Source organism: Diceros bicornis, chromosome 15 (assembly GCF_020826845.1).
Source record: "Diceros bicornis minor isolate mBicDic1 chromosome 15, mDicBic1.mat.cur, whole genome shotgun sequence".
NCBI classification, from domain to species: Eukaryota; Metazoa; Chordata; class Mammalia; order Perissodactyla; family Rhinocerotidae; genus Diceros; species Diceros bicornis.
This window is the reverse complement of record NC_080754.1, coordinates 42,696,815-42,710,758: the sequence shown is the minus strand read 5'-3', so window position 1 is coordinate 42,710,758 and position 13,944 is coordinate 42,696,815.

The following is a 13,944-nucleotide window of genomic DNA, read 5'->3' as shown; positions in this document are numbered from 1 at the left end:
AAAAAGCTTCTGCACAGCAAAGGAAACCATCAACAAAACGAAAAGACAACCTAACAATGGGGAGAAGATATTTGCAAACCATACATCTGATAAGGGCTTAATCTCCAAAATATATAAAGAACTCATGCATCTCAACAACAAAAAAACTACCAACCCAATTAAAAAATGGGCAAAAGACCTGAACAGACATTTCTCCAAAGAAGATATACAGATGGCCAACAGACACATGAAAAGATGTTCAAAATCACTTAACTATCAGGGAAATGCAAATCAAAACTACAATGAGATATCACCTCACGCCCGTCAGAATGGCTATAATTAACAAGACAGGAAACAACATGTGTTGGAGAGGATGTGGAGAGAAGGGAACTCTCATACACTGCTGGTGGGAGTGCAAACTGGTCCAGCCACTATGGAAAACAGTATGGAGATTCCTCAAAAAATCAAGGATAGAACTACCATATGATCCAGCTATTCCACTGTTGGGTATTTATCCAAAGAACTTGAAAACACCAATTTGCAAAGGTGCATGCACCCCTGTGTTCATTGCAGCGTTATTCACAATAGCCAAGACTTGGAAGCAACCTAAGTGCCCATCAAGGGACGAATGGATAAAGAAGCTGTGGTATATATACACAATGGAATACTACTCAGCCATAAGAAATGATGAAATCCAGCCATATGTGACAACATGGATGGACATTGAGGGTATAATGCAAAGTGAAATAAGTCAGAGGGAGAAGGTCAAATACCGTATGATTTCCTTCATTAAGTAGTAGATAATAACAACAATAAACAAACACATAGGGACAGAGATTGGATTGGTGGTTACCAGAGGGGAAGGAGGGAGGGAGGAGGGTGAAAGGGATAATTCGGTACATGTGTGTGGTGATGGGTTGTAATTAGTATTTTGGTGGTGAACATGATGTAATCTATGCAGAAATAGAAGTACAATGATGTACACCTGAAACTTTTACAATGTTATAAACCAATGTTACTGCAATAAACAAAAAATAAAAAAAAAAAAGAAAGCTAAAAAAGAAATATGAGCCTTGATTGTACATTACCATAAGAAAATGGAGAGCATTTGAGGTTTAGGAAGAGGAAGTGACTTGAACACAGTAGTTTTGCAAGATTAAGCTGCAGAGGATGGCCAGATGTAAGTGGAAACATGAGGCCCAAAGGACAATGCAAAGAGTTAAGGCACGACATAATGAGAGCCCAAACCAAGATGGTGACAATGGGGGTATTTAAAAAGAGGTACAGGTGGGAATTATTTTGACATAAGATCTGTTGGGGCTTAGTGTTAGTATATAGAACAAAAATGTGGAAGAAGAGATAAGACACCAGTGTTAGGATACAGGGAAGGGATAGAAAAGTTAATATGTTGTTGGACTACAAGTTCTGACTCGAAAGTTGAACTCAAATTTGTGCACTTGAGATAAGATGCTTCAAAAACTCCAAGCTCAGTAAACTAACAACAAAATACCCAATACCAAGCCCTTGAATTGTTCAGCGTAGTGATTTCCAACCATTTTGTAATAATTATATTGAGAAAGGCAGTAACTGGGAGGAAAAGTAACAATATGTTTAGAGACAAATAAAAGGGGGTTAATGATAATCTCCAAAAGAAGAAAGGGCAAATAGTTAAGGGAGTATGTGCACATGAGAGTTACATAGCCAGGAATTATGTGAAAGAAGATGCAAGAACAAGGAATTAGTAGCCATATGGGAGAAGCAGAGTCAGAGCCATGGGTTCATAACTTGTGTAAAGGAATTTAATTGAATTGCCAACAGAATTCTTCCTGACTCTCCTAGATTGAGGTTTCCCAGAGAGGTGACCTGAAACCAGCTACTTTGATCAGGCTTTGGCAAATGGAAATAATAGGTGTTCTGGATACTGAAATTATTATCTCCATCTTTATGGAGAGGACTGTGGGAGGCCGGAACTATAAAAGGCAGTGATCCAAGCAGTCTACCATTTTAAATTTCAGTTGACAGGTAAGAGAGAAGAAATTAAAGACAATGCTAAGGTTGAAACATAAATGACTAGGAGAATAATGATGTCATTAACATAAATAGCAAACTCCAGAAGGAAGTTTGGTTTGGAGAAGAACACAAGTTTACATTTAAACCTGCTGAATGTGAAACGGCAGCAGAATATCTAAGTGGAAATTTATTTCAGTCTATTGGAAACTTGGACCTGAAGCCCACAGGACAGGCTAGAACTTTAGGAGAACAATAGAATTTTGGAAATCAGTTTCAAAGGGGGATATTTAAAGCCACAGTATTCTAAGGGAAAAAAAGAGTAAAGATAGAAGAGGGTCAAGGAAAAAACCTTGGGGAAGTTCCACATTAGCAGCAGAAATAGGAAGAAAGTCTTATAGGAGAGCAATGAAACATTTGAGAAGCATTAAGAAAACCAGAACAAAGAGATCAATAAAGAAGCTTTTAAACATCAGAACTGGTGGATATGGTCAAAATATAAAGTTTCAACAGAGTGAAAATTGGGGAAAGTTCACTATATTAGTTTGAATCTAGATACAGCTATGATAATAGAGACCCAAATTAACAGTGGTTTAAACAAAGTAGACTTTTATTCCTCTCTTGTACTGGTAATCTGGATAAGAGTGATCCTGCTTTATAAGGCTCTCGGGAATCCAATCTCTCATTGCTCCATTATTCCTAGGATGTTGCTCTCTTCTGTACGGTACCTGATGGCTCCTCACAGTATTCACATTCTAGGAAGTCCCATGGAGAAAGAGAAGGAAGCAGGCTGTGACCCAGAAGTGGCACACTTCACTTCCCTTCATATTCTTTTGGCTAGAACTTAGTCGTATGACTACAATTAGCTGAAATGTAGGCTATAGCTTGAGTATTCATTTACATAACTAAAAATTCTATTATAATGGAAGAAGAGGAGGACAAATATTCATTGCTACTGTCAGTAAATTTCTTTGAACTTCAGTCTGATTTAGATGACCATTCTCTATTTTCCCAAAGTACCTGGGCATACTATTTACTACATTGACTGAATTATTTGGTTTAAACATTTCCCTTTTCAGACCGTCAGCACCTTGAGGTCATGGACAATGACTTATTCACCTTTATATTCCTACTCCCCAAAATAGCACCTGGTACTGATATATGCTAAATAGCTCAACAATATTTGATAAATGAATGAAAGAGACAACTTTAAAAGTAGATTTGGTATTGGTACAACTTTTGTAATTTAAGTGATAAAGGATGAAAAATTGTTTCCTCTAGAGAACTTAGGAGTGTTCTAGCATTTTTTCAGATACCATAAAAAGTTTCTGTTTTGAAATTTCCTTGAAATAATTAACATGATAAGCACTGTGACTTGGACAAGGAAGAAAACAGTTTCAGAGGAGAAAATATCTAAATGAATTGATAAAAACAATAAGTAAGGTAAGTACAGGTTGCTCAATATCTATTATGTAGATACACACAGTAAAAACCTATGTCTACAAATTGCACTTTTATTCATCTTTTACTAAAAGCTGCCTCATCCCTGGATATTCTGATCCAGGAAATCCCCATTAGACTGAACTTCTCCAGGGCAAACATAGTTTAATGGTATTTATTTATTCAGATATGATAGCATCTAGCATCTGTCACTGAGTGAGTTTTTTTTTTAGTGAATGAAGCACCATAAAATATATATTTCTGACTGGGTTAAAATATAGGTTTCAACTGGAAGGACATTAATTTGTGGCAAAAGCAGCTTTCACCTATGATCCTAAATTGCCTTGAAATCAAGAGGTGCTTCTAGATGAACAGCTAGCATAGCCGACACTTGGTTTTCGATTATTTCTTTGCCAGTTTGGAAACACATACCCTGAGCTCAAAGACTTTAAAACCAACTTGGAGCCCCAGGAGAGACTCAGGGACAAAACTGGATTAAAGCCTGAGCCCTATAGAAAAAAAAAATAAAAGTCTTCTGCAGTCAGTCAACGGCATGCTGTGCAATGAATAAAAACAAAATCTATATGCAAAAATTAGCACTAGAAGTATCCTTTTCTAATATTGTAAAGATTATACATCTCCACCCAGCAGCCAAAATCACACTTACTGTTGAAATATTAAAGTCAGTCTCATTAAAGTCCAGAACAAACAAAGGTGTTCTGGAAGTTCTGAAAAGCACATTAAGAAATTGGAAGAAAGTACCAAGAGTATAATTAATGGAAGAAAATATGACCATATATCCCCAAATTCAAGGAAATCATCAAAAGAACTTAGAATTAATAAGAAAGTTATAAAAAGTGGCTATGAATAAGTATCTCTCTATATGTAAACATATATTTACATGTATACACACACATATACATACATATAGATATATATAATATACATATAATTTTACAACAAACCAGCAATAATCAGTTAGAAAATATAATAGAAACAAGATTCTTCACACAATAGTAAACAAAACAAAACAAAATCAAAATCAAATAAATGTAACAATGTCTAGGAGCAACCTTAATGTGATATATCAGATCTATATGAAGAAGATGGCAAAACATACTTGCACAAGAGGGGAAAATATATGTTGTTTCTATATTATAAATTTAGATATTATTGGCTATTATAGAGATATCAATTCTTCAGGTTTAGTATAGTTTAATAGAAGTTGGTTTAATATAGTTCTGTCAAACTCTCAATATTAAAGATATAATTCTAATATGTAAGTCAATAAGAATATAAAATAAAAATTAGGCAAGTTTTGGGTTGTGGAAGACCTTTCTTAACACAATTATCAAAAACAGAAACCATAAAAGAAAAGATAAAAATGTAAAACTTCTATATAAAAAATACCTATATATATATACAGGTATTTATATATATAGGTGTATATATATATATATATATATGTATATATATGTACATATATACAGGTATACAGGTAAGATATATACATATATTTTAAATATATACATATAATGGCAAAAGGCAAATTGAAAAATCTTCAACCCTTATAAGTGACAAAGAGAAACATATTCTTATGGAAGACTTTGCTAATATCTTTTATCTATTTTATACTACTTTTTTGCTTTGAGAACCCACACTGCGTTTGGGACAGCAATGTGCTCACCAATTTCTTTTACTCTTGTAGCTACAGTAGCCATGTAACCATGTCTGACCAATGAGATATAAGCAAAATGTCCTGGATGGGGCTTCTAGGAAAACTGTTTTCCTTATCAAAAGGAAGAGTCTAAGTTGACATGAACCTTTTGCCATCCATTCTTCCTCTCTTCCTTCCTGAAATATGGATCTACTGTCTACAGGTGGGACAACTATCTTTTGACCATGAGAAAATAAAAGTCACCCACTAGTAAGAGTGAAGCATCAAGGAAAAAGAAGTCTAGTTCCTGAGTGCCTGCACCAGCCTTGGAATACCACTGCTGAACTTGTTATGTGAGGAAAAATACTCTTATTTGATTAAGGCACATTATTTGGTTTCAGTTACATGCACCTAAGCTAAAAAAGAAAACTTAATATTTTAAAAATAACAACTTTTTAAAGAAAAGATAAATACCTTGTTAGGGAAAAAAATGAACTAAACACACAACATATAATTTTAAAACTACAGAAGCTAAACATGCAAAAGATTGAAAATCACTAACAACCAAAAAACTTTTTAAACAAGATGCCATTATTAAAAGATCAAGATGCAAACATTTTAAAACAAAGGATAATATTCAGTGTGGTGGTAGATGCAGAAACTTTGTCATACATCACTGGTGGGACTATAAATTAGTAAAAACTTTCATAAGGCATTTTTTTTTCAGCATATCTTATTACACTTTAAAATATGCATATTCTTGGGGCCAGCCACATGGCCTAGTAGTTAAGTTCAGTACACTCCACTCCGGCTGCCCAGCCTTGGTTCCCAGGTGTGGACCTACACCACTCTTCAGCAGCCATGCTGTGGTGGCCACCCACATACAAAATAGAGGAAGACTGGCACAGATGTTAGCTCAGGGTGAATGTTCCTCAGCAAAACAACAACAACAAAAATGCATATTCTTTGACTCAGAGTTCCAAATGTAAAACATAAAGCCATAAAACTTCTAGAAGAAAACATAAGAGAAAATCTGTGTGACCTTGGGTTGGGCGATGAGTTCTCAGATACAACACTAAAAGCATACTCCATAAAGAGAAAGAATTCATAAGTTTTATTTTATCCAAATTAAAACCTTTTTCTCTGTGAAAGACACCATTAAGGGAAAGAAAAGTCAAGCCATAGGCCAACAGAAAATATTTACAGATCAAATATCTGATAAAATTGTTTCTGGAACATATAAAGAACTCAACTAAATAGTTATAAAATAAACAATCCAAGAAAAAATGATGGGCAAAAGAGCCAAACAGTCACTTCATCAAAGAAGATACATGGACATATGAAATGATATTCAACATCATTATTAATTAGGGAAATACAAATTAAAATCACAATGAGATACCAGGATGTACCTATTAGAATGGCTACAATTGCAAAATAAAATCAAACAAAGCAAAAATATCAACTGCTGATAAGGATACAGAACAACAGGAACTCTCATTCATTGAAGGTCAGAATGCAAAATAGCATTGTCACTTTGGAAAATAATTTCTTATACAGTTAAACATACACTTACCATGACCCTAAAATCTCAAGTACATTGAGAATGAATGAACTAGAACTACCTGCAACAAAATGGATAAATTTCACAAACATAATGTTAAGAAGGAGAAGACAGACACAAAACAGGTCATATTGTATGATTCCACTTATGTAAAGTTCTGAAACAGACAAAACTAGTCTATGATGTTAGAATGGTTATCACCCCAGTATTTAGTTATTTGGGCATGGGTGGTGGATTTATAAGATCTCTGGAGTGCTATTAATGTTTTGCTTCTTGATCTGGGGACTGTTTCACTGGTGATCACTTTGTGAGAACACAAGCTGTACATACATGATTTATAAACTTTTTTTGCATGTATGTCCTTCTTCAATCAAAAGTTTACCAAAAGGAGAGTGGGGATTGGTTAAATCATCATACATCCATGCAACGAAATATTCTTCAACCATTAGAAATATTATAATATGCTATTTATATGAAAATACACTCAATAAATAAGTTATAAAATAATGTGGTATGACCCCATTTTATAAAAAGTTACAAAGTACATAAATAAACAAAGATCTAGACAACTATATACTGAGATTTTAATTTTGATTGCATCATGAATGCTTTGTGTTCTTTGTGCTAGCATTCCCTGTTTAATTGTTGTGTGATGAGTATTATTAATTTTGCATAATAAATTTTTTTTTTTTATTAAAAAAAAAAAAATTTTTTTATTGATGTTTTAATGGTTTTTAACATTGTGAAATTTTGGGTTGTGCATTTTTGTTTGTCCATCACCATATATATGACTCCCTTCACCCCTTGTGCCCACCCCCCCACTCCCCACCCCCACTGCCCCTGGTAACCACAGTACAGTTTTCTCTGTCCATGTGTTGGTTTATATTCCACATATGAGTGAGATCATACAGTGTTTGTCTTTCTCTTTCTGGCTTATTTCACTTAACATAATACGCTCCAGGCCCATCCATGTTGTTGCAAATGGGACGATTTTGTGTTTTTTTATGGCTGAGTAGTATTCCATTGTATATACCACATTTTCTTAATCCAATTGTCAGACGAGGGACACTTAGGTTGCTTCCACTTCTTGGCTATGGTGAATAATGCTGCAATGAACACAGGGGTGCATAAGCCTCTTTGGATTGTTGATTTCAGGTTCGTTGGATAGATTCCCAGTAATGGGATGGCTGGGTCATAGGGCATCTCTATTTTTAAGTCTTTGAGGAATCTTCCATAGAGGCTACACCAGTTTGCATACCCACCAGCTGTGTATAAGTGTTCCTGTTTCTCCACATCCTCTCCAACACTTGTTGTTTTTTGTCTTGGTGATTATAGCCATTCTAACGGGCGTGAGGTGGTATCTTAGTGTTGTTCTGATTTGCATTTCCCTGATGATTAGCGATGTTGAACATCTTTTCATGTGCCTATTGGCCATCTGTATATCTTCTTTGGAGAAGTGTCTGTTCATTTCCTCTGCCCATTTTTTGATCGGGTTGTTTGTTTTTTTGTTGTTCAGTTGTATGAGTTCTTTATATATTATGGAGATCAACCCCTTGTCAGATGTATGTTTTGCAAATATTCTCTCCCAGCTGATGGGTTGTCTGTTCATCTTGATTCTGGTTTCGTTTGTCCTATAGAAGCTCTTTAATCTGATAAAGTCCCACTTGTTTATTTTTTCTTTAGTTTCCCTAGTCTGGGTAGGCATGTCATCCGAAAAGATTCCTTTATCACCAATGTCAAATAGTGTGTTGTCTATATTTTCTTCTATGAGTTTTATAGTTTCAGGTCTCACCTTCAGGTCTTTGATCCATTTTGAGTTAATTTTTGTGAATGGCGATAGCAGATGGTCCACTTTCATTCTTTTGCGTGTGGCTGTCCAGTTTTCCCAACACCATTTATTGAAGAGACTTTCCTTTCTCCATTGTATGTTCTTAGCACCTTTGTCGAAAATTAGCTGTCCGTATATGTGTGGTTTTATTTCTGGGCTTTCAATTCTGTTCCACTGATCTGTGTGTCTGTTTTTGTACCAGTACCATGCTGTTTTGATTACTATTGCTCTGTAATATGTTTTGAAGTCAGGGATTGTGATGCCTCCTGCTTTGTTCGTTTTTCTTAGGATTTCTTTAGCTATTCGGGGTCTTTTGTTGCCCCATATAAATTTTAGTATTCTTTTTTCTATTTCTGTGAAGAATGTCATTGGGATTCTGATTGGGATTGCATTGAATCTGTAGATTGCTTTAGGTAATATAGACATTTTAACTACGTTTATTTTTCCAATCCACGTGCATGGGATATCTTTCCATTTCTTTATGTCATCATGGATTTCTTTCAATAATGTCTTGCAGTTCTCATTGTATAGGTCCTTCACTTCCTTGGTAAGATTTATTCCTAGGTATTTTATTCTTTTTGATGCAATTGTAAATGGTATTATCTTTTTGAGCTCTCTTTCTGTTAGTTCATTATTAGCATACAGAAATGCAACTGATTTTTGTAGATTGATTTTGTACCCTGCAACTTTGCTGTAGTTGTTGATTGTTTCTAATAGTTTTCCAACAGATTCTTTAGGGTTTTCTATATATACAATCATGTCATCTGCAAATAGTGAGAGTTTCACTTCTTCGTTACCTATTTGGATTCCTTTTATTCCTTTTTCTTGCCTAATTGCTCTGGCCAAACCCTCCAGTACTATGTTGAACAGGAGTGGTGAGAGTATTATTAATTTTACATAATAAAAATTTTTTTAATTCATATAGGAAAAAGTTAAAATGGGGCTCTTGCACTAAAAGATATCAAATATGATATAATAATTAAATGGTATAGGAGTAGATGTATGAATAAGTGGAAGAGAATAAAAACCCAGCAACAGAATTTTTAATATGGTGAAAGTAGTACAATAAATATACATCAAAGTAAGGATACTTCATAAATAGTGTCAAAAGAATACTTTGGAAAAAAATAAATTTAGATCTACACTACATATAAAGGAATAAATTCCTTAAATGTTTAGAAGTAAATCTTATAAACAGTCAAGCAATGAAAAATATAGGGCAATACAGGTAAATATCATTCTCTGATTGTGAGGAGACTTTATAAAAAAGACTATATAGGTTTGATTACATTAAATGAAAGGCTCTTGTACTTCAAAAAAATCATCACCAAGATTAAATATAAATAATAAACTTGGAAGAATGTTTGGTATAAATATAGCATATAAATGGCATATGACATTTAATATCTCAGAAAAACTTGTAAGAAATTCATATAGATGCCAACAGAAAAGAAGGAAAAGATCATGAAAGTCACAAATCACAGAAAAGAAAATGTAAATATCTAATAAACCCATGAAGATGGCTACATGAAGCCTAATCACAGAATATTCCTCCCTGAAACTAATGCAATGCACAAAATTACAAAAGAAAAATGTCATGGAAGAAATCTGTTTTCAGTAGCCGCAACCAAACAAGAAAAGAAATAACCTAACAAGTACTTCTACTTCCAGCCAAGAAGTAAGAGGGACCACATTTGGCCTCCTGCCTGAAACAATTAAAAACAGGATGGGGAGGTGGGATGGGAGGCAAAATGGGTGAAGGGAGTCAAAAGGTACAAACTTTCAGCTATAAAATAAATAAGTCAAGGAGATGTAATGTACAGAATGTGACTATAGTTAGTAATACTGCATTGCATATTTGAAAGTTGCTAAGAGAGTAAATCTTAAAAGTTCTCACCACAAGAAAAGAAAAATTCTATAACTATGTATGGTGATGGATGTTAACTAGACTACTTGTGGTGATCATTTCGCAATATACACAAATATCAAATCATTATGTTGTGCACCTGAAATTAATATAACGGATGTCAATTATACCTCAATAAAAAAGATAAAAACAGGACAAAATATATGAAACACCACTTTTCAAGACATCAGTTATCAGAGAATAAAAGATAGTGATCTCCAAGAAATGGAAAACAAATGAGGTGTATGCTAAAACTGTTCCAGTTTACTGTTTTGAGCGAGTTCCCAGGTGACTATTCAGCAAGGGAGAACAAAGGCAGAGCCCATAAATCTCCACAAGTGAAGAAATGCAGCTCATATTCTGAAGAGACAAAAGCAGTTAGAGTTCTCAAGACATAGACTACCATTAAAGAGACAGCTACACAAAGATTTCCAGAGCTCTTCAGAGGATACACTTTGAGTCGTCAGCTGAGTACTGATCAGTGTATGCTTAGGAGGAAACTACATGAGGCCAGGGAAAGAACCTCACAAAAAGATTACAAGGAATAATCCCAGGAGCTCACAGGGTCAGGAGTAGTTCCTGTTCCCAACAGAGTAAAAAACCTCACAATTCATGGAGCACCTAGCACAGTACTCAAAAGAGTTTTGCCTCAGTAGTAGGGAAAATTAACCTTAGACTAAATATTGCTCTGGTCCCGGCTAACAAAGATTAAATGCAAAACACAAAAGTAATTTAACTGTTCCCAAGTAACTTAACTGTACCCAAAGAACAGAGTTCAAGGATATGTATAGGAATACAAAAATATACAGCCCTCAGGGCTGACCCAGTTGCATTGTGGTTCATGTGGCCGCTTTGGTGGCCTGGGGCTCGCAGGTTCGGATCCCGGGCAGGGACCTATGCAGGGCTTATCAAACTATGCTGTGGCAGGCATCCCACATATAAAGTAGAGGAAGATGGGCACAGATGTTAGCCCAGGGCAATCTTCCTCAGCAAAAAGAGGAGGATTGGCAATAGATGTTAGTTCAAGGCTCATCTTCCTCACCAAAAATAAAAAATATATATATACAGCCCTCGACAAGGTAAAATTTATAAAGTCTAGCATCCATTCAAAAATTAACAGGCATGCAAAAAAGAAGAAAAATTCAAACTGTATCAGTGAAAACCAGCCAAAGTGTAATGAAACACAAGATAGAATTAGCAGACAAGGTCATCAAAATGGTTATTATGACTATGTTCCACAAATCCAAGAAGCTAGAAAAAAGAAAGCAAATATAACATATATATAACATGTATAATATTTGCTAGTAGCAGATTAGACACTGCAAAAGAAAAGGTTATAGGGCCGGCCCCATGGCTTAGCAGTTAAGTGCGCACGCTCCGCTACTGTCGGCCCGGGTTCGGATCCCTGGTGCGCACCGACGCACCGCTTCTCTGGCCATGCTGAGGCCGTGACCCACGTACAGCAACTAGAAGGATGTGCAACTATGATATACAACTATCTACTGGGGCTTTGGGGGAAAAAAAAAAAAGGAGGATTGGCAATAGATGTTAGCTCATAGCTGGTCTTCCTCAGTAAAAAGAGGAGGATTAGCATGGATGTTAGCTCAGGGCTGATCTTCCTCAAAAAAAAAAAAAAGAAAGATTATAAACCTGAATACACACCAAAAGAAATTCCAAAATTTAACAAGGCAAAGAAAAATACCAAAAACAAAGGGAACGGAGAATCAATAAGATGAGGGACAGAAAAAATATTTAAAGAAAATGGTTGAAATTTTTCCAAATATAATGAAAACTATAAACCCAAGAAGCTCGAGGTACCCCAAGCAAAAGACATGTGCAAGAAAATACACTTAGGCACATCATAATAAAATTGATTAAAACAAATGATAAGAGAAGCCAGAGGATAAAAATATACATAACATAGAGAGGAAAAAAATATAATGACAGAATATTTCTCATCATAAACATAATAAGCCAGAAGAGAGTGAAGCAATATATTTAAAGTAATGAAAGGAAAAAAAAAGCTGTCATCCAAAACCTCTATTCCCAGAAAAAAAACTTTCAAAAATAAAGGCTTTTTCAGACATACAAAAGCTAAAAGAATGCATCGGCAATAAACCAATAACACAAGAAATGTGAAAAAAAGTTCTCTAGACAGAAAGAAAATGATGCCAGATGGAAATTTAGGTCTGCACAAAAGAATGAAGTTCACTGGAAACAATAACTACCTGGTAAATACACAAGAAATTTTTCCTTATTATTCAAATCTTTTTAAAAGTTAACCAATTGTTTAAAGCAAAAATAATAACAATGCATTTTAGGATTTATAACAGATGTACAAGTAAAATGTAAACAACAATAGCACAAAGGCATGGAGGAGAGAGATAAAAGTTTATTGTCATAAAGTTCTTATACTACACATGAAGTGATGTAATACTACTTTAAGGTAGACTGTGATAAGCTGTATATTATAAATCCTAAAGCAACTTCTAAATAAAACAACAAAGTATTATGGAAATACATCAGCAAAGGAGATAAAATGAAAACATAAAAATACACAATCCAAAAGAGGAAGAAAAAGAGGGGAAGAAGAACAAAGAACAGATGGATAAATAAATCAAAAAAATAGCAAAATAGTAGATTTAAACCCAACCATATCAACAATCATATTAAATGTAAATGGTCTACACAGCCCAAATATAAAAGTCAGAGACTGTCAGATTGGATAAAAAAGCAAGATCTGACTGTATAATGCCTAAAAGAAACACACTTTAAATATAAAAACACAAATAGGTAATAGTAAAAGAATTGAAAAAAAATATCAAAAGAAAACTGGAGTGATGAAGTAGATTTCAGAAAAAAGAATATTCACAGGAATAAAAAGCATCATTTCATAATGATAAAGGGGTCAGTTAATCAAGAAGAAAACATTTATGTACTCCAAAAAAATGCATTTAGCAAAATCTAATAGTACTGCAAGGAGAAACAGAAAATTCACAATTACAGCCAGATTTCAACCCCCTCTCTCAATAGACAGAACAAGTGAGAATAAGTGAGCAGAATGATATCAACAACGATATTGAGGACTTGAATAATGCTACCAATCAATTTGACCTAACTGGCATTTGTATAACATTTCACTCAGTAACAGTAGCATACACATTTTATTTTCAAGTGTACCTGAATATTTACTAAGATAGACCATATTATAAGTCACAAAATACATCTCAATAAATTTTAAATGATTCAAGACATACAAAGTTCATTCTCCGGCCATAACGAAATTAAATTAGAAACCAAAAGATCTCTGGAAAGATCTCTGGAAAATTCCCTAATATTTAGAAACACATTTCTAAATCACCCATGGATCAAAGAAGAAAGCAAAACACCAGTTAGAAAGTATTTCACACTGAATGAATATGAAGATATACCCAAATTGCAGAAGGCAGCTAAAAGAGTAATTAAAGAAAAATTTACAGTACTACATACTTATACGGGAAAAGAAAAGTCTCACATTAATAATCTCAGCTTTCACATTAACAATCTCATAAAAAAGAGAAAAC